Below are 19,307 nucleotides of genomic sequence, written 5' to 3'. Positions count from 1 at the left end.
GTGATCGATCCTGCTGCCTAGAAATCCAGTAGTCTCATTTAGGATAGTGAGAGCCCACTCGACATGGCGCCGCCAACGATTGGTCTGGCTCTAATATTTAGGTCCGGCTGACTCTCTCGGTCTCATATATATTTTGACTCCTCGGTTACGTAAGCGGAGACGTCCGTGGGGCTGAGGGTTTCTGCCACCACGGGACAGGTACATCCTATTACTTACTGGTTGGTTGTTCAAGCTTGAACTTTAAAAGGAAAACCCGATATTGATGTGCCTTCTCTGACCTAGTGCTGTTTTTTTACAAATGGCGAATCCTAATGTAGTGAATATAGCAATCAATATGCGACAACCGCTCACAGGACATCTGGTGGCACATGGCCTGACGGTCCAGGGGGGTCCGGTCACTTTTGTGGTGGACGCCAATGCAGCCTATAGAACAGAACTTTTTTATTCTTGGGTCGTATTTCCGGCAGTTGATGGGGGTACAAACACTTTTCACGAATATACTATTGCGAATGTCCCTGGACAATACAAGGCTTATGCATATTTAGAGATACCTTTATCTTATCAAGAACACCATAATTGGCTTGATGGCGCCCTCCCACACACAGTAGTTTAGGTCCACTTAGTAATGATGGTCCTACCTGGCCTTTATTGGCTACATATACACCTCATCCTGCGGCTGCTCAATTGACAGTGGTTGAAGTTCGTCGTTTATATACAGACTTAACGGCTACATATAGACGATTAGTTCAGTTTGTAATGCAGACATTAAATACTAATGCAGCACGTGCTGCTCCGGCGCACCCACAGGCGGTAGTTCCAGGTATCAATCCGGCCACTGTACACTCAGTTATGGGTAAGGTACCGGCTAAACGTGAGGAAACTCCATTTTGGCTGGCGCAAAGAATTAATACGCTGGAAGTGGTATTTCCCAATACGGGACTTCAGGATAAACATAGAATATTGACGATGTGTTTGCCGTATGGGATGGTTCCTCCGGTGGACCTTTGTAATACCTGGGGCACGGTGTTTGCTGCGCTCTACACTACGGCACACGGTACACCGACATTAGCTAATTTACCGGAAGTGTTTAAACAAATTCAAGATGAATATGGGGCTGCCCCTGCCTTAGATTTGGGCATGCAGTTAATAGGCAATTTTGCTGCAGTTTCTTCTATTATTTTGAGTAATCTCAAGGGAGAGGCAGTAGCGCTAGCAGTGCGAATGCGTCTTCGGGACGTACCGACGATTAATCAAGAGTGGGAACTCCCGAGAATAATTGCAGAAACATATTCTAGTATTGGTCGCTATAGCCTAGGGGCTAGACCGCAAAAACCCCAATTACAGGGTAAAAATAATAAAGATAATGCTAAACAACAGCAACCTGAGGGTACTGAAAAGCGCTGGGAAAAGAGACAGCAAACACCTAAGAAAGATGGGGGACAGTCTCCGCAACCGGAGACCCCGCAGGATAGGTTTAATCTCAGGAATAGGGATAATTTGATGACGCCTGAAAGATATCAATATACTGATACACGCCAATCTCGTTCCTTTCAGGACTCCTCAGAGAAAAGAAGTGAGAGAGGTGGGCGGTCAGAGCGGAGAACGGAGTATGTGAAACCAAGACAGGATTCACAACGCTCAACGGAGGTTTCTATTAAACAAGAAGAGAAACCGCTGCAACAAAAACAGCAATTTAAAAAGAAGAAAGTGGCAGCAGTCTCAGTTAGACATGCCGCTCAAGAAGAGAGTTCTCTTGACGAACAAGACATGGGAGTTGGCACTGTTCGACAGCGCGGCAGAGGTCACAATAGTTCGCCGGAGTCTTCTAGAGCATCTGGAGGTGAAAGCAACTGATGACTTCATACAAGTCGAAACGGCGGACATGCGAGTCTCTGATCCTGATAGAGTATATCAAGTGACTCTGCAATTAGAAGGGGACATTGACCGCATTGTACACGCCATCTTTTGGGACCATGTGTTAAAATCATATGATGTTCTGCTGGCCGAACAAGATTGGCCGCCTGACTTTGTTCGCGACTGTCCAGTGGGGGAAGAGGTTATTGCACCTTCCTTTTCACCACTTGTTCCGAGAGAACTAGCGGAGTCCTATAGTAAATTATGGGCTCTTGCACAGGCCCCCGCTCTATATAGAAATAATGTGGGGTGGGATAGACAATCACCTTATCATGTAATTCCAATAAAGGGCGAACCTCAGCTACAGCCGCAGTATCCTATCAAATTTGATGCAAGGGCATCGGTTAGGAATATTCTTACACAATTGGAGTACCAGGGTGTAATTGAGCCCTGTGTCTCGCCGATGAATAATCCCTTATTTCCGGTTGTTAAACTGGACCATTCATATAGGATAGTGGTGGATTACAGACATTTCAATGGTCATACACGCACATATGCAATACAGAATTCACATAGCGCAGCGCTTATGAATAATATAGTGCGTAAAAAATACAAAACAACGTTAGATATCTCGAATGGATTTTTCTGCCAAAATATAGTGCCTGAAAGTCGGGACTATACCAGTTTCAGTGCGTTTGGCTCTCAGAAAAGTTTTGTCGTTTGCCTCAGGGGTATAAGAATAGCCCAGGACTGTTTTTGGCTCGTGTAACTGAAATTCTGCATGAGTTGGACCCTGAAGCGTTATCGTATGTTGATGACATATATCTGACAGACGATGAGATTCTGCAACATCTAAGGCGTGTATCGCGCATTGTTGTGGGGTTTGCTGAAATTGGCTATAAGTTTAATTTTAGGAAATAGAAGATTGCCTTCCTCAGCGTCATTTTCCTGGGATATGAGTTGTCGTGTGAGGGCAAGAGCTTAGCGCCTAATTTTTTGGAGAAATGTGCTTTATTGCAGCCTCCTAATATGGTTCGGAAGCTCCAGTCATTGTTGGGGTTTCTGAATTTTGGCAGAACTTACATTCCTGATTATGCTACGCGTATAAAACCCTTATACGAGTTGATTCGCCTGAATTTTTCAAGTAGATTTTGGACGATTGAGCATACACATATCCTACGAGATTTGCAGACTGATCTCTTAGCATTTAAACATTTACACAAACAGGACAATAAGACACATTTAGTCATCAGGGTGATACCTGGGGCTGTTGGGTTTACATATGTCACCTTTAATGAGGGTGAAACAGTCCCGATTGCATACAAGTCCCACTTGTATTCTGCTGCAGAACAACGATTTGCACAGACTGAGAAAATACTCACTGCAGTACAGATGGCTGTGATTAAAGAAAGACCGCTTGCCCAGGGCCAACGCATTATTGTTGTTTCCCCGATTCCGGCCTTAGAGGCTGTTAAAGCAAGTGTCCCTAATTCGAAAGCTTTACACCCGCGATGGATACAATGGGCTACGTCTTTGACAGCCACTGATGTAGATTACATATTTGACCCTAAACTGCAGACTCAAGAATTTCTTCAATATGAAATGGAGTACCCAGTTCCTGCTGGCACATTGCCTATTGACCAATATCAGGTGGTCATGTATACCGATGGCTCTGCGCAACCAGCGGTTGGGACTAAACAACAGTATTCTGCTGCATGTGCGGTGGTGAGTGGCACTATGGAGGGGGAAGTGTTCTGCCCCCGACATACTTATACTAAAACCTTGCGAGATTGCACGGCACAGCTGGCTGAGCTCAAAGCTCTATTGTTAGCCTTGGAGCACGCGGATCTGGCGATTTTGACCTTGCTGGTCTGTGACTCCTACTACTGTGTTCAGTCTTTCAATGAATATCTACACTATTGGAAGTTGAATGGGTTCAGAGATTCTAAGGGCAACACCATTAAACACAAATTGTTGTGGGGTAAAGTTGCGGATCTGAAAGAGACGCTTCCTAAGGTCCATTTTGTGCATACACTTGGACACCAGCGTGTTGGGATAAACGTTGCTGGGAATACTTTGGCTGATGAAGCCGCGAAGTCGGCAGTGGCTGTTGCCACTGTGGCCGCAGTGACTCGTTCGAGTTCCAAACCAGACACAGAGATTTCGGCTGCCATAAAAGCTACGGCTGATGGCACGCCATTTCCTCAAGGATTTCCTTCTAAGTATCGTTAGTGCTTGAGTAGTGCGTTCAATGCTGTTGTTAATATTCCAGGCATTGGTGTACGTGATTTACCCAAAAAAACTGAGAGACCTCGATTAATTTCTGCAGCACATGAGGGGGCGGCATCTGCACATGCTGGTGTGGCTGCCACTATTTCGCTTTTGCAGGTTCGTTACTGGTGGCCTGGTCTCTATAAAGAGACAAAGCAATATGTCCTTTGTTGTGATGTTTGTCAACAAGTTAAAGCTTCATCGGCTAGACACCCGCAGCAGACGCCCCTTCTAATTTCAAACAGACCTTTACAGTGTGTGTACTTGGATCATTGTGGTCCGTTGACCCCAGACACTGCATACAATTATATCTTGGTTGCTGTAGATTCGTGCTCCAGCTTTGTGTGGGTCTGGCCACAACGCTCGGCTGACGCTCGGACTGTTATTAAAGATTTGCGCATCTTTGTCGATACATTTGCAGTTGCGGCTTTTCATTCAGACCAGGGCCCTGCTTTTGCCTCTAAGGCATTCAGGGACACCATGGCTTCGTTGGGGGTCCAACTCCAATTCTCGTCTCCATTTCATCCCGAGGGAAATTCTGTCGTGGAGCGTTTAAATCGTGATTTAAAGCAATCCTTAACGGCCAGAGTTATAGGTACGGGTCGTAGTTGCCTAGCCCACCTGTATGGAGTACAGAGAGCACTTAATAACTTGCCTAGAAGGTCACTGGGGGGTCATACTTCATATGAGGGCCTGTTTGGAACACAAATGTATGTTCCTGATCTAGATGGTCCTGGTGTGGAGGCGGCAGATACGCCCTTTGACATAAATGATCGTGTCACTGTTTTGCAGGATTTACAACAATTCCGTGAAGATAACTCTTCTGCAAGTGCTGCCTCCTCAGGAATTAAGGATGGGCCAGTAACTCCTACTGGTTGGATACCCAGGATTCGGGATCTAGTGCATGAAAAGGTCGCAGTAAAGAAAGAATTTGGTCCTTCTTATCGAGCACCTGTCCCTGTGTTAGGGGTTAGCGGCACGAGAACTGTGATTTTACCGCCGCTGCAAGGGGCCAAAGGAAATCGCTTTGTTTCCATTGATAATGTCAAGTTACAACATGTGGCCGATTCTGCACAGCAGACCAAGAGGGACACCCAGTAGTTCCGGAATCCCTCTCACTACTGGGGAAGAAGTCCCGCTGCAGGTGATTTACACCGACGCTGTTTCCTCTCCAAGCTTGGGGAGGGTGGAAGATGATCTTGCGATTGTTCCACAGACAACGATTAATTTGGAATCTTTTGATCAAGTTGCTGTACGTTCTACTGATGTTTCTGAACATGTGGTTTATAGTGTGCCAAGGCGAGAGCCTCCATCTGCTTCTTTGTTCACAGTTGCACCTTTTGCAAGAACTGCCTCTGGCTGCTTCAACGACACTGATGATGCAGTGTCCAGCTCCTCGTCCTCGATGTCTTCTGTCCGAGGTCCACGTAAGCTGCTGTGTTGGCTTAAACGCAGATATTTTGTTTTTCCTTGGAACTATTTGTGGCTTTTTATGGCTGTTATGACTCTTTTTTTGTGGTTGGGATTTGTGGTTACTTTTTTTCTAGTAATACATGGTCATTTTCTTCCTGATCGATCTGACATTGAGCACGTGGAGACTGTGTTAAAACCACATTTTTCGTCTCATATGGTTCGAAGAGACTTGTCCAATGTAAACATTTCTGCAATACCGATTCCAGATGGGATTGTGTGGGATAAAGTAATATTTGATATATATGGTCCCACTGAATTGATTCAAATACCGTAAGTCCTCAAGTTATCAATGTATGATATTGTTATACCAGGCATTGTTTCTGATGATTGGGATGTGAAGACAGTAGATTCTATGCTGACAGACTTGCAATATTATACTGTCTATGACGATGAAGATGCTTACCTATTTAGAGATAATCATGGTGACATGTTTTGCTACAACTATTATGGACACCACTTTATTCATAAAGCAAGTAGACCTAAGTCCATATTTGATTATGTGCAATGGGAACATTGCCCAACTCCTCCACAGGGGAGTTCAAAAACGTATTATGATAAATTTGCATACTTTTCTGGGCATAATCAACAAAATGCTAAGTCTTACTATTTTAAAGTTACTCCGTATGCTAATAAGCAAATGTTATTGACAGATACTAAATTACTGTATTCAAATTTGTTTGTGTCTAAACTTTCGGTTGAGGGGTATGAATATTGGTTTAAGACTGTTGATTTGAAAAGTGTCTGGGGAACGAAAAATTGGCAAATGCAGGGCAGGGACAGATTATTTAGAGCACGTATTATCCCTGTGCAGATGATTTTCCTCAATGACACAGTACAACAGACTAGCTGTTTGGGCTTGGCAACGATTAGAGAGTTAAATTTGCCTAGTTTACCTGTCCCTTCCAAATTGAACAATTGGCAGCGATATGTTAATGCTACGTTTAGTGATTTTCAACACTGGGTCCAACATGGTTCGCTTAACACTTCATTGGTACATCCGGACGGGTGGTTATTATGGCCTGTAAACACTAATAAGTGTCATCAACGTTTTGTCACCTCTTCAGGGGGGTTCAGGACTAGTAGGGCAGACCCTCGTTACATTTCACCAGAACATGCTGATATCATAACTACATACAGCGTGGGAAAGCTTTGTCAGCAATGGTTGAAGTCGTCCACGCTGGATGCAGTTAAATCACATCTCACGTTACTGTCTAATGATACTGACTTACAAGATTTTTTGTCAGGACCTAAGGTACCACAGAAGAAACGATTTTTATACGAAGTATATAATGAGATTTGGAAGCTTTCACTGCAGGAGGCAGATGCCCGGTTGAGGCAAATTGATCAGGAAAACCTGATGCAGGCTTTGTCAGTTGTAGATAATGGCATGCATACCCTTTCTGACCGTGTTTACACAATTGACAGCATTGTTTCCTCTGCTATAGACATTATTAAATCAGATATGTCTTCTTTATATCATGGACAGAGTCAGACGCGGTCCATCATGCAGCTGGGTTGGACTCTTCAGACCTTGAAGGCAGGTCGCGTTCCGTGGCAGCACATTCGTGCCAGAGAGATCTTTGTCTCCTTTAATTTAACTCATCAACAACAGCTGATGGCTAAAAAGGAAGCGACGTATGTCATGTTGAATATTGAAAAATTGGAAAAACTGCCTTTCACGGTTGCTGAGATTCCATCAGCTGAGTGGTTGATTCATGGGGTAATTAATCTGCCTATCTCCACTCTGCAATTTACTTCTTGTTTGAAGCACATTCCGGTGGGTAGATATGAACGGTTGGGAGACAGTTACATACACGAGGTGTGGGAGCTTCCCTTGCTATACAGATGTATTAATGGTTTGAGGGAGGTTTTTCTTAGCGGTAGTGAATGCGAAACTTCTGAATAGTTTACGTTGTCGTTGTCACCAAGGCCGTTACGTGCTGCGGGAATGTGTTGTTTCCCCCCACTCAAATTAGGGAGGTAGCGGACATCTGGCCTCATATTGCTACTTCCAAGGTTAATTTCGACAAGTTGAGTCGACTGAAGGCTTTATTGTTTCAAAAGCATGTGGCCCTTACATCTGCTAGTGAGACCTACGCACTACAGGTGGCAAGGTCATCAGCGGAACTACAGTCCCTTTTGAATACTAACTTTCCAAGTCACTTTGGTGAACTTGTGGGACGTATATTTAATGCGTCCAGCACTGCTGGAATTGCACATTTTTTCAAAGCCGTTGGTGTTGGTTTTGCTCACACCTTCTCTTCCATATTCGGTTTCATACCTTCGGCTATACACTCGGAAGCATTTTTGGGGGTTTCCCGATTACTTTGGCTTTATTGGCTGGAGTCTTGCTATTGTTGCTATTTTTTCGCAATGGCTGTCCCGCCACGACGAGATCCTATATTGCTGCTCCCGTCAGCGCAGCTGTGTCGTGAACGCATGATGCAGCATTTTGGAGCGACACTCCTGGGACATTTGGAGTGTGACTGGTCTCTGTCATTCCGACCAGTTTTGGATTGTGTGCAACCCGTGTTTCGGTGCCTTTGGTGCTCATTTGAACATGCACTGGCTCTCTGTCTCTCACTGCAGCGCCTTCCAGTGGTCAAAACTGATCTGTTGATGTTCCCGATTAGGGCTCATTCCCAGACTTGTGCACTACGGTTGCGTTTGCTTCGTGAGGAAGTTTATGAGATTCCCTTCCTGGAGGAAGATGGTATTGTCTCATTCATAGGCCCTGCACGGGGTGCCGCCCTGAATGGTTTTGGGGCTTTGGAACACACCTGCTCCATGGTACTTTGTGGCGTGGATCTTCCGATATTGACATATATCGAAGTGGAGGAGCTCCTGCTTTCTATTGCTTCTGTCTGACAATTGGATTATTATTTATTTTCCTCGAAAATTGACATTATATTGTATTTGGCTTTATCGTCACATGCTTCCCAAATTTATGACTTTGTTGTCCTCTGACCTTGTCAAAATATATATATTTTTAGGTGTTGTTTATCTCTGTGGCATACTTTTATATTATTGGAACCACTTGCTACCGACAAGGGGAGGGTGTAGTGTGGTTAGTTTACGTATCCTTTGCGCATTAGCTTCAGGCTTTAGGCCCTTGTGCACTTTGCCCTGGATGTATTTTATTCATTTGCTTGCAGCTCAGACCCTCTGTGCACTTTGCTCTAAATGCTTTTTATTAGGCTTCGTACTGTTATTTTTCAAATAGCCAGTTCCACGGTCTTGTTTTTTATTCATATCACACTGTTTAGCCTACTTCAGCACTGGAGTTCTCCATAACACATTCCTGTTCACTCTGTGCTTCAGTCAAGGATACAGTCTGGTACATTGCCGATAGACGTGGTAGGAGTTTAGTCTTTGGCATTCCTGCGTAGGGACATTTTGTGATCACGCTGACATGTTAGTTATAAAAACACTTCCTTGTCCCAATACACGCAGGAGGGAGATTCCGACCAGGGAACTACAACTAGACGCTGACTGCCTCGTTGCAGATGCTGAACCAAGATCACAGGCCTTTGCTCAGGTATGAGGGCTGATGTCTCCCCAGTGATTCAGAAAGGCAAGTTAGAAGCTTAACATACTGTGCTCGAAATAGACCAAGCAGAGGGAGAGTAGAAACTATTAGACACCATGATAGCTTTGTTCTTATGTTTTACTCTCCTGGTGACTATTTCAATCCTACTGTGTTGTATGGTTCTGGTTATTGCGGCTCACGCCTTAATATCTAAAATGCAGTCGTTTTATTAAAACATTATATAAAACTTATACTGCCTTTGTCATTTGTATATGAGATCATACTGTAAATGAGAGAGTTGGTTTGGATCTGAGTGACCACGACTTCCCTGAGAAGTTCCAAAGATGTCATGCGCTCGGCTGCCCAATCATCTCTTCCCCTTGGGAGAAATGAGGCACTGCTAGTTAGCCGGAGCAAAAACTGGATTTAGGGTGACAGAGTTCCTTACACATGGGTCTGACTCAGTCCCCCACACCGTGATCGATCCTGCTACCTAGAAATCCAGTAGTCTCATTTAGGATAATGAGAGCCCACGCGACAGTCTCTGGACCAGTGACGATACTTGGGCCCTCCTGGGCTGTGACTCTGGCGGTGGTCTCTGGACCAGTGACGATACTTGGGCCCTCCTGGGCTGTGACTCTGGCGGTGGTCTCTGGACCAGTGACGATACTTGGGCCCTCCTGGGCTGTGACTCTGGCGGTGGTCTCTGGACCAGTGACGATACTTGGGCCCTCGTGGGCTGTGACTCTGGCGGTGGTCTCTGGACCAGTGACGATACTTGGGCCCTCTTGGGCTGTGACTCTGGCGGTGGTCTCTGGACCAGTGACGATACTTGGGCCCTCGTGGGCTGTGACTCTGGCGGTGGTCTCTGGACCAGTGACGATACTTGGGTCCTCCTGGGCTGTGACTCTGGCGGTGGTCTCTGGACCAGTGACGATACTTGGGCCCTCCTGGGCTGTGACTCTGGCGGTGGTCTCTGGACCAGTGACGACGGTGCTGACAGTTGTGTCTGGACCGCTGGAAAAGATGGCGCACTTCTCCGCCGTGACACTCACAGCAGGCTGGGCAGACTTCCTCTGGACCTTCCCCACCTTTTTTGGAGTTACAGCTGACTCACCAATCGCCTTCGATCCCATTTCCCTTGTTGTCCCACCAGGAGTCTTGACACGGTCCCGTCGTCCACTCTCCAATTTGGAGCCTTTACAGGGGGTGGGCTGCCAGTGCCTTGGCTCCGGGTCCTACTGCCTGCCCTGGTGGACGGTGCACTCCAAAAACCTGGAACACGCACCACTGGTACTGGAGGCTTTTTGGCTGAGGCGCTACGACGGGACTGATGAATTGGAGGGGGGGGTGGGGGCAAAAAGGTCAATTTGACAGAGGGACAGTTTCTGATGGACACTGGGATGGGTAGCTGGAGGGGGTCTGGGAGTGGAGGAAGAGGAGGTGGTTGTAGGAGGTTTCACTTTAGCTGTTTTGGGTGCAGGTGCAGGTACTGGAGGCTGTCGTGAGGTGGATGGATGTTGGGTGAGTGATTGCCGGCGTTTGGGTACTTTGGGAGGGGGCGTTACAGACACACTGGGAGAGGACACAGGGGACGTGTAAATGGCAGTGGAGGTGGTGAGTGCAGGTGAGCGGCTTGTGGTGCTGGGTGTCCTGGTGCGAGTCCTAGTGCCTGTAGATGTGGTGCATGCAGGTGTGTGTAGACGAGACTGGGAGGGAGGAGGGAGGAGGGAGAAGAAGAGGAGGGGGACACAGTGGAGACAGTGGATGTTGCTGTGTCTGTATGTGTGTGATGCTTGTGTGAGTGCCTGTGGTGTGTGTGGTGCCTATGTTTGCTTGAGCTACTTGTGTGTGTTGACTTGTGTGCATGCTGGTCTGTAGGTGTGCTTGGGATGGGCTGGGGTACAGGGGATTGGGTCTGGGTGGAGGAAGTTGGAGGGGGGAGGCTAGACACAGGGACAATGGCTGCCATCAGTGCTGAGGCCAGAGATTGCAGGGTTCGCTGAAGGACAGCCTGACCAGAATGAATGCCCTCCAGGAATGCATTACCGTGTTGCAACTCTCGTTCTACACCCTGGATGGCATTCACAATGGTAGACTGCCCAACAGTGAGTGACCTGAGGAGGTCAATGGCCTCCTCACTGAGGGCAGCAGGGGTGACTGGGGCAGGGCCTGAGGTGCTTGGGGTGAAGGTGATGCCCACCCTCCTGGGTGAGCGGGCACGGGGTGAATGCTGAGAGGCTGCTGGGAGGGCGGTGCTGGTAGGGGAGGTGGCGGCTGTACCTGTAGAAGTGGGGGGCACAGATGGTGCCGCCACCACAAGGGAGCTCCCATCGTCGGATGAGTCCGTGTCGCTGGTTGCTGATCCGGTGGCCGACGTGAAGCTCCCCTCGCCCTCCGTCCCACTGGTGCATTCAGAGTCTGTGGTGTGGCCCTCCATGGCCATGTGGGATGCAGCTCCCTCGTGCTCCGGTGCCACTGTACCTCCGCCTGATGATGCTGATGTACAAAAGGACAGGGAGAGCAGATAAAGGGGGGGGGAGACAGAAGTAAGAGAGTTTTAGTGCATGGCATACCGCTATTGTTGGCGGACAAGACAGACGCAGCAGCCCCATGCATTACGCCGTGCTCCTGGCCTCTGCACATGCAATTTCTGGGATATGGCCTACATGGCAATGGTGGACATCTGCGCACATGGATGCCACAGGGGCAACTATACCTCAACTTGGCACTCTTCTGAGGTGGGGTAGAGTGCCACATGGCCTACATTATGGAGGGGCCTTGCCTACCGAATTCGCCCTGGCCTAGGGACACCCACAGCCCACCTCCCCCACCCAGACAGCTCCACTGCACGCAAAGTCCGCAGAATGAGGTTGTACTCACCCCCTTGTGTCTGCTGTGATGTCCTCAAGCGCCCATCCAACTCCGGGTAGGCCACCGCCAGGATCCGGAACATCAGGGGGGTCATGGTGCGACGGGCACCCCTCCCATGTTGGGAGGCAGTCCCCAGCTGAGCCTCCGCCGTCTTCTTGCTGCAGCGGCGAATGTCCTCCCATCTCTTCCAGCAGTGGGTGCCCCGTCTCTGGTGGGCCCCCAGGGTCCGGACCTCCTTGGCGATGGCACGCCAAATGTCCCTCTTCTGGTGGGCGCTGACCTACATGACATTCACAAGGAAAGAGGAACAGTCATTACCAACTGCACCGTCGTTGTGAGTAGCCCCCTCCCTACTCTGACCATGTGGCCCATTCATTCCCATGCATTAATGTTCTATGGACTCTGCCCCCTTCCCTCTTCCAACCAGCCATCTTCACACAGGCCTAGCCCATACAACGTGCTCCCTGTGTACTAACCTGTTGGTCTGGAGGACCGTAGAGTAGCATGTACTGGGGAGGACCCCATCCACAAGTTTCTCCAACTCCTGTGCAGTGAAGGCAGGGGCCCTTTCCCCAGACGCAGCAGCCATCGTCGCTTCCAGACCGAGGTCACAGCAGCACTAGCAGTGTAGGTCCTCTCCTGTCGAAGGTCAGGTATCTAGTGATTGAAGAAATAGAAAATGGCGGTGATGTCCGCGGCGGTGCGCATCATCACCGCCAGCGCACCTGTTCATTGGCTCCTGGGACCCATAGGGTCCAATGTTAACCAATGCAGCAGTGCGCCGCGGTCTACGACCGCCTACCGCGACGGTGTGCAACACCAGCGCTGTTACCCCACAATCCCATTGTCCCAGTTTAGAGGTCAGGCAGCCGCCATTTCAGGGGCCCACATGGATTCTTTTTCAACTGCGTCACACATACCGAGGCCTACACTCAACACACATACAGGAAGGGTTCATTGTCTGGTGTAGTCTTGTGTGTGACTGTGGATACATACCTGGAGGAATATTGACTGGTTATTCGCTGTTGTCCTTCGTAGGCACCGTCAGCTGGGACATTTGAGAAGATGGCGGAATCCTCCGGTGTATCGACCGCTGGTGGACCTGTTGACAATGGAAGAGAGACATTTAATCGTCACCTACAGGTTTGACCTTGCCACAATCCAGGAACTATGTACCCAGTTGGAGCCAGACCTGATGTCACCAATCCGACATCCGACTGGAATCCCCCCTGACGTGCAGGTGCTGTCAGTGCTCCATTTCCTTGCAAGTGGGTCTTTTCAGACAACAGTGGCCATGACATCAGGGATGTCCCAGCCTATGTTTTCAAATGTGTTGTCCAGAGTGTTGGCTGCCCTGCTGAAACACGTAAGGAGATACATCATTTTTCCTGAGGTGGAGGATTTGCCTACAGTGAAAGGTGACTTCTATGCCCTTGGACATATCCCGAACGTCATAGGTGCCATTGATGGGACCCATGTAGCTCTGGTCCCCCCCGCAGGAGTGAACAGGTGTACAGAAACCGGAAGAGTTATCATTCGATGAATGTCCAGATGGTCTGTTTGGCTGACCAGTACATCTCGCAGGTAAATGCTATGTTCCCTGGCTCTGTGCATGACGCCTATATCCTGCACAATAGCAGCAACCCTGATATGATGGGTCAACTCCAGAGGCACCGTGTATGGCTGTTGGGGGACTCTGGTTACCCCAACCTTTCCTGGCTATTGACCCCAGTGAGGAATCCCAGGACCAGGGCAGAGGAACACAACAATGATGCCCATTGGCGGACTAGGAGGGTTATCGAATGCACCTTCGGCCTTCTTAAGGCCAGGTTCAGGTGCCTCCATATGACAGGTGGGTCCCTATTCTACTCACCGAAGAAGGTGTGCGACATCATCATCGCCTGCTCCATGCTCCATAATTTAGCATTGCGACGCCAGGTGCCTTTTCTGCAGGAGGATGATCCAGATGACGGTGTTGTTGCAGCTGTGGAGTCTGTGGAGCCTGTGGACAGTGATGAGGATGAAGCTGAGGAAGAAGAAAACGACAACAGGGAGTCAGTCATACAGCAATATTTCCAGTGAAAATCAGGTGAGCACATTTTCCGGTGTAACATTACATTAACTTTCGCACGTCTACCTCTATCCTGTACCGACATTTCACTCACTATTTGTTAACTGAGTTGTCCCCTTCCATTTCAGTTTCACAAATGTGGTAACCTACGTGTCAACTGCTTGCATCCTTGAAGGGCTTGTGATGTGTGACATTGGTATGTTAGCCTTCCAATGGGTAACCCATTATGACACTGTCATTGATAATAGAAAAATACAAATCATAGACTGACTCCAGTTTTTTTAGTGTTTCAAGTGTGTTTATTTAAGTGCTAAAAATGAAGGGGGGTTGTAAAATGGTGAGGGGTGATGGTGGAGGAATGTCCATGGCAGAGTCTAGTTTATTAGTCTCACAGGTACGTTGCACATCTGCCCATTGGAAGTGGAGCTGGGGCAGTTCCGATTTGGACAGGGTAACAAAGTGGGAGAGTGGGGGGACACTCAGGGTGGTCTTATTTCCTGGTGGGGGTCTTGCCATCTTGCTCTGCCCTGTTCCTGGATCTCAGGGCCCGCTTGTGTGGTGGTTGTCCATCTGCAGGGTATGAGGTGCTGGTGTGGTGGTCCTGTGGCGGGGCGTCCTGTCCACTAGCGCCAGAGGAGGTGGTAGGCAATTCATTGTCGTGGCTAGTGTCAGGGGCCACTTGGAGTGCCACGGTGTCCCTCAAGGTCTTTCGAATGTCCGTCAGCACCCCTACGATGGTGCCCAGGGCGAAGCCGATGGTCCTGAGCTCCTCCCTGAACTCCAAATACTGCTCCTCCTGCAGACGCAGGGTCTCCTGCAACTTGTCCAGGACCGTGGCCATCGTCTCCTGGGAGTGGTGGTATGCTCCCATGTTGGAGGAGAGGGCCTCGTGGAGAGTTGGTTCCCTTGGCCTGTCCTCCCTCTGTCGCACAGCAGCCCTGCCAGTTCCCCTGTGTTCCTGTGCCTCCGTCCCCTGGACCGTGTGCCCACTACCACTGCCCCAGGTCCCTGTTGTTGTTGGGGTGGTGGGTTAGCCTGGGTGCCCTGTAGTGGTGGACACACCGCTGATTGAGCTGTCCTGGGTAGGCAGGTTTGGGCCCGCTGGGTGGGTGCTGTGCTGGTGTTACCAGAGGGTGGAAGGTCAGTGTTGGGCTGTGCCTGTGCGAGGGGAACCAACTGTCCTGAGGCCCACAATGGTCCGGGCTGGTCATCAAGATCCAGTAGGGCAGAGCTGCTCTCGTCACTGTGGGCCTCTTCTGGGGGTGGAGTGGTGTTGTCTGGACCCTCTGGTGTGGTGACGTTCCTTCGGGTTCCTGCGGGGGTATAAGTACATGATTATTGCATGTGTGTGTGTAATGGTGTGCAATGGTTGGGTGTGCGTGAACCCCAGTGCAGGCATTCCTGTGTGTGGAGTTGTGTGCTGATGGTTGGGGGGTGTTCTGGGTATGTGCAGTGGGCATGCTTTAGTGATGAGTGTCCATGGTTAGTTGTGTCATGCAGATCTTGGGGTTGAGATGTGTAGTTGGTGTTCTTAGTACATTAGTGAGGAGTTTGGGTGATAGGGGAGGGTGTGAGGGTGGGGGTGTGTGATAGCATGCAGGTAGGGTGGGGGATGTGATAGTTAAGGTTTGACTTACCAGTGTCCGTTCCTCCGACTACTCCTCCGAGGCCCTCAGGATGCAAGATGGTCAAGACTTGCTCCTCCCATGTTGTTAGTTGAGGGGGAGGAGGTGGGGGTCTGCCGCCAGTCCGCTCTACCGCAATGTGGTGCCTGAATACCGTTGAACGCACCTTCCCCCGTAGGTCGTTCCACCTCTTCCTGATGTCCTCCCTATTTCTTGGGTGCTGTCCCACTGCGTTGACCCTGTCCACTATTCTTTGCCATAGCTCCATCTTCCTTGCAATTGATGTGTGCTGTACCTGAGAGCCAAATAGCTGTGGCTCTACCCGTAGGATTTGCTCCACCATGACCCTGAGCTCCTCCTCGGAGAAGCGGGGGTGTCTTTGGCGTGACATGGGGTGGTGTGTGTGTTGTGTGGGGTGGTGTATGTGGTGATGAGTGTGGTGAGTGTAGTGGTATGTGGTGTTTTGTGCTTGGATGTTGTGTGGGTGATTCTGTTGTGTGCCTCTGTGTGATGGGGTTGTCTATTTTGTGCTCTCTCTCTCGCCTTCACTCAGAATTTCTGGTTGTAGGGGTTTGTGGGTGATGTGGGTGTGTGTTTTTCATTGTGTTGGGTGTGTGGGAGTGGTGTTTGTATGTGTATCAGGTGTGTGTATTTGGAATTGTCCAATGTGGCTGTGTTTTGTATATGTGTGTGTATTTTGAGTGCGGCGGTGTGTACCGCCAATGGAATACCGCGGTTGAAAGACCGCCGCGTGGATTCGTGGGTCGTAATAGCATGGGCGTGTTTCTGTTGGCGTGGAGGTGGAGGATATGTTTCCGCAAGTTTATCGCTGACCTTTGGTGTGGCGGTAATGTGTGGGTGTCTGAATTTCGACGGATTCCGTGATGTGTGTCATAATAGCTGTGGCGGTCTACCGCCGCCGCAGCGGTGTATTGGCGGTCTTCTGCACGGCGGTAAGCGCCTTATACCGCCAGGGTCGTAATGACCCCCTAAGTCTCTTATTAGAAATGGGGTCCTTGGTAGGCAGTCAGGTTACCTCCTGTCCAAGCAAGGACCCTCAGTCTAGTCAGGGTAATGGAGAATCACCCTCCGTTAGCCCTTGCTCACCTCCTTGGTAGCTTGGCACAAGCAGGCAGGCTTAACATCAGGAGCAATGTGTAAAGTATTTGTACCAACACACACAGTACCTCAGTGAAAACAATACAAAATGACACAACGCAGGTTTAGAACAATAGGTAATATTTATCTAAACCAAACAAGACCAAAACAACATAAATCCAACATACACAAGTCAAGTTATGAATTTTTAAAGAATAAGGTGGTCATTACAACCTCGGCGGTCTTTTTACAAGACTGCCGAGGGACCGCCGTGCGGAAGACCGCCAGTAGTGGCGGTTTGCCGCTCGGCGTATTATAACTGTTGGCTGCTCTCCGTCCTTTTTCTGACTGAGAGCCGCCAACAGCCATACTGGCGGGCGGCGGGGAAGTGGAGGTTGCTCCACCTTCACCTCCACGCCAACAGAACACCGCCCACCGAATCACGACCTGTGATTTGGTGTGGCGGTGTTCTGTTGGCGGTGTGGTGTCTGCAGAGGAGCCCCAATGGCTCCCGTCCCCTCCTGGAGGATCGCGGAACAGGTAAGTTGATCGTCTGTTAGGAGAGGGAGGTAGGGGGGTGTTTTGTGTTGTGTGGGTGCATGGGGGTGTGCGTCTTTGTATGTAGAGGGGGTGTGTGAGTGTGTGTATGCTTGCGGGTGTGTTGCGTGTTTTGGGAATGAGTGCGCGTATGCCTGTGGGTATGTCTGTATGGATGTGTGCGTGTATGTTTGTATGTGGGTGTGCGTGTCTGACTGTGTGTGTGAATGTAGGCATGTATGTCGGTGTGAGTGCGTGTGTGTGTTGGTGGTGCCTGCGTGCGTGTTGTGTGTGTGTGAGTTCTGTGATGTTGGGGGTCGGGGTGGGGAGGGGGGCCCTGCCACCTTTGGGGGTTGCAGGGGTGGTGGGGGGTGTAGGGGAGGGAGTCGGGGTGGGGGTTCCAACCGCTGGAAATCCACGGCGGTAAGCCGGGTCAAAATACCGCCAGCGGTATAGTGACAGCCGCTGGGCTGGAGACCCAGGTCTCCAGACCAGCGGTCGTCTCCGCCCTGGCGGGCGAAACAGAGAACCGGCTGATGACCATGGCGGTAACCGCCATGGTTATAATACCAAAAAAAAGACCGCCAGCCTGTTGGCAGTCTTACCGCCGCTTCTCCGCCTTCCGCCAGGGTCATAATGACCCCCTAAGAGTCTTAAATCCTTTAGAAAACAGTGAGAACACTGTTAGCGTGAGAAAGTACCTGGGTTGCGTCAAAATAACACCACACGTACGAGTGTGCATCGGAAAAAGCCACTGATGCGTCGATTTCTCACTCGCAAGCGAGACCGTGCATCATTCTTCCTCCGGTCGGGTCAGCGTGCGTCATTTTTCTTCTCCGCAAGAGAGCGATGCGTCGATCTAGACAGGCACCACGGGTCCGGGCAGGCTTTGCATTGATTTTCCACGCCCAGCGGTGTTGCGTTGAAATCCAGTTGTATAGTGTCAAGAAACCGCTTTGTGTGGGACTTGCATTGTTAACAGCAGCCACTGTGAGTGTTGCGCATCTGTTTTCCCCAGCCATTTTGCATAGATCTCCCAGCTGTGATGCAGGTGGCGCGTCAATTTTAGCCACGAGGCCGATGGCGCATAGTTTTTCAGGTGCAAAGCGGTTGGTGCATCAAAAGTTTCCCTTCACAGCAGTCTTTGTGTGGATTTCTGTCCTTTTCCACCAGCTGCACCTTTCAAGGTCCCAGAGAAAGGTTAGGGCACCACTTGGCAGGCAGGAATCTCAGAAGAAAGCCCAATTGCTGACAAAGAGAAGTCTTTGTTGTCCCTGAGACTTCAACAACAGGAGGCAAGCTCAATTCAAGCCCTTGGAGATTCTTCACCTGTGGGGAGTCACACAAAAGTCAGTCTTTGTTCTCTCCCAGGTAGAAGAAGCGACTGCAGGCCAACCCATCAAAGCACAGTCACAGGCAAAGGGGCAGTGCTCATCCTCCAGCTTCTCCAGCTCTTCTCGTTGGCAGAGGTTCCTCTTGGTTTCAGAAGTAATCTGATTTTAAGGTGTTTTGGGTGCTCTTCTTATACCCCTTTCTGTCTTTGAAGTAGGCCTACTTCAAAGAGAAGTCTGATGTTTTCAAATCCTGCCTTGCCCAGGCCAGGCCTCAGACACACACCAGGGGGTTGGAGACTGCATTGTGTGAGGGCAGGCTCAACCCTTTCAGGTGTAAGTGATCATTCCTCCCCTCAGCCCAGATGGCCCATCAGGATATTCAGGATACACCCCAGCTCCCTTTGTGTTACTGTCTAGAGGAGAGGCGCAAACAGCCCAACTGTCAAGCTGACCCAGACAGGGAATCCACAAACACACAGAGTCACAGAATGGTTTAAGGAAGAAAATGCCTACTTTTTAAAAGTGTCATTTTCAAACACACAATCTAAAAACCAACTTCACTAAAAGATGTACTTTGAAATTGTGCGTTCTGAGACCCCAAACTCCATATGTCAATCTGCTCCCAAAGGGAATTTACACTT

This window comes from Pleurodeles waltl, chromosome 12 (genome assembly GCF_031143425.1).
Source record: "Pleurodeles waltl isolate 20211129_DDA chromosome 12, aPleWal1.hap1.20221129, whole genome shotgun sequence".
NCBI lineage: Eukaryota > Metazoa > Chordata > Amphibia > Caudata > Salamandridae > Pleurodeles > Pleurodeles waltl.
The sequence above is the reverse complement of the archived record's forward strand: the minus strand, read 5'-3'. Positions refer to the sequence as shown.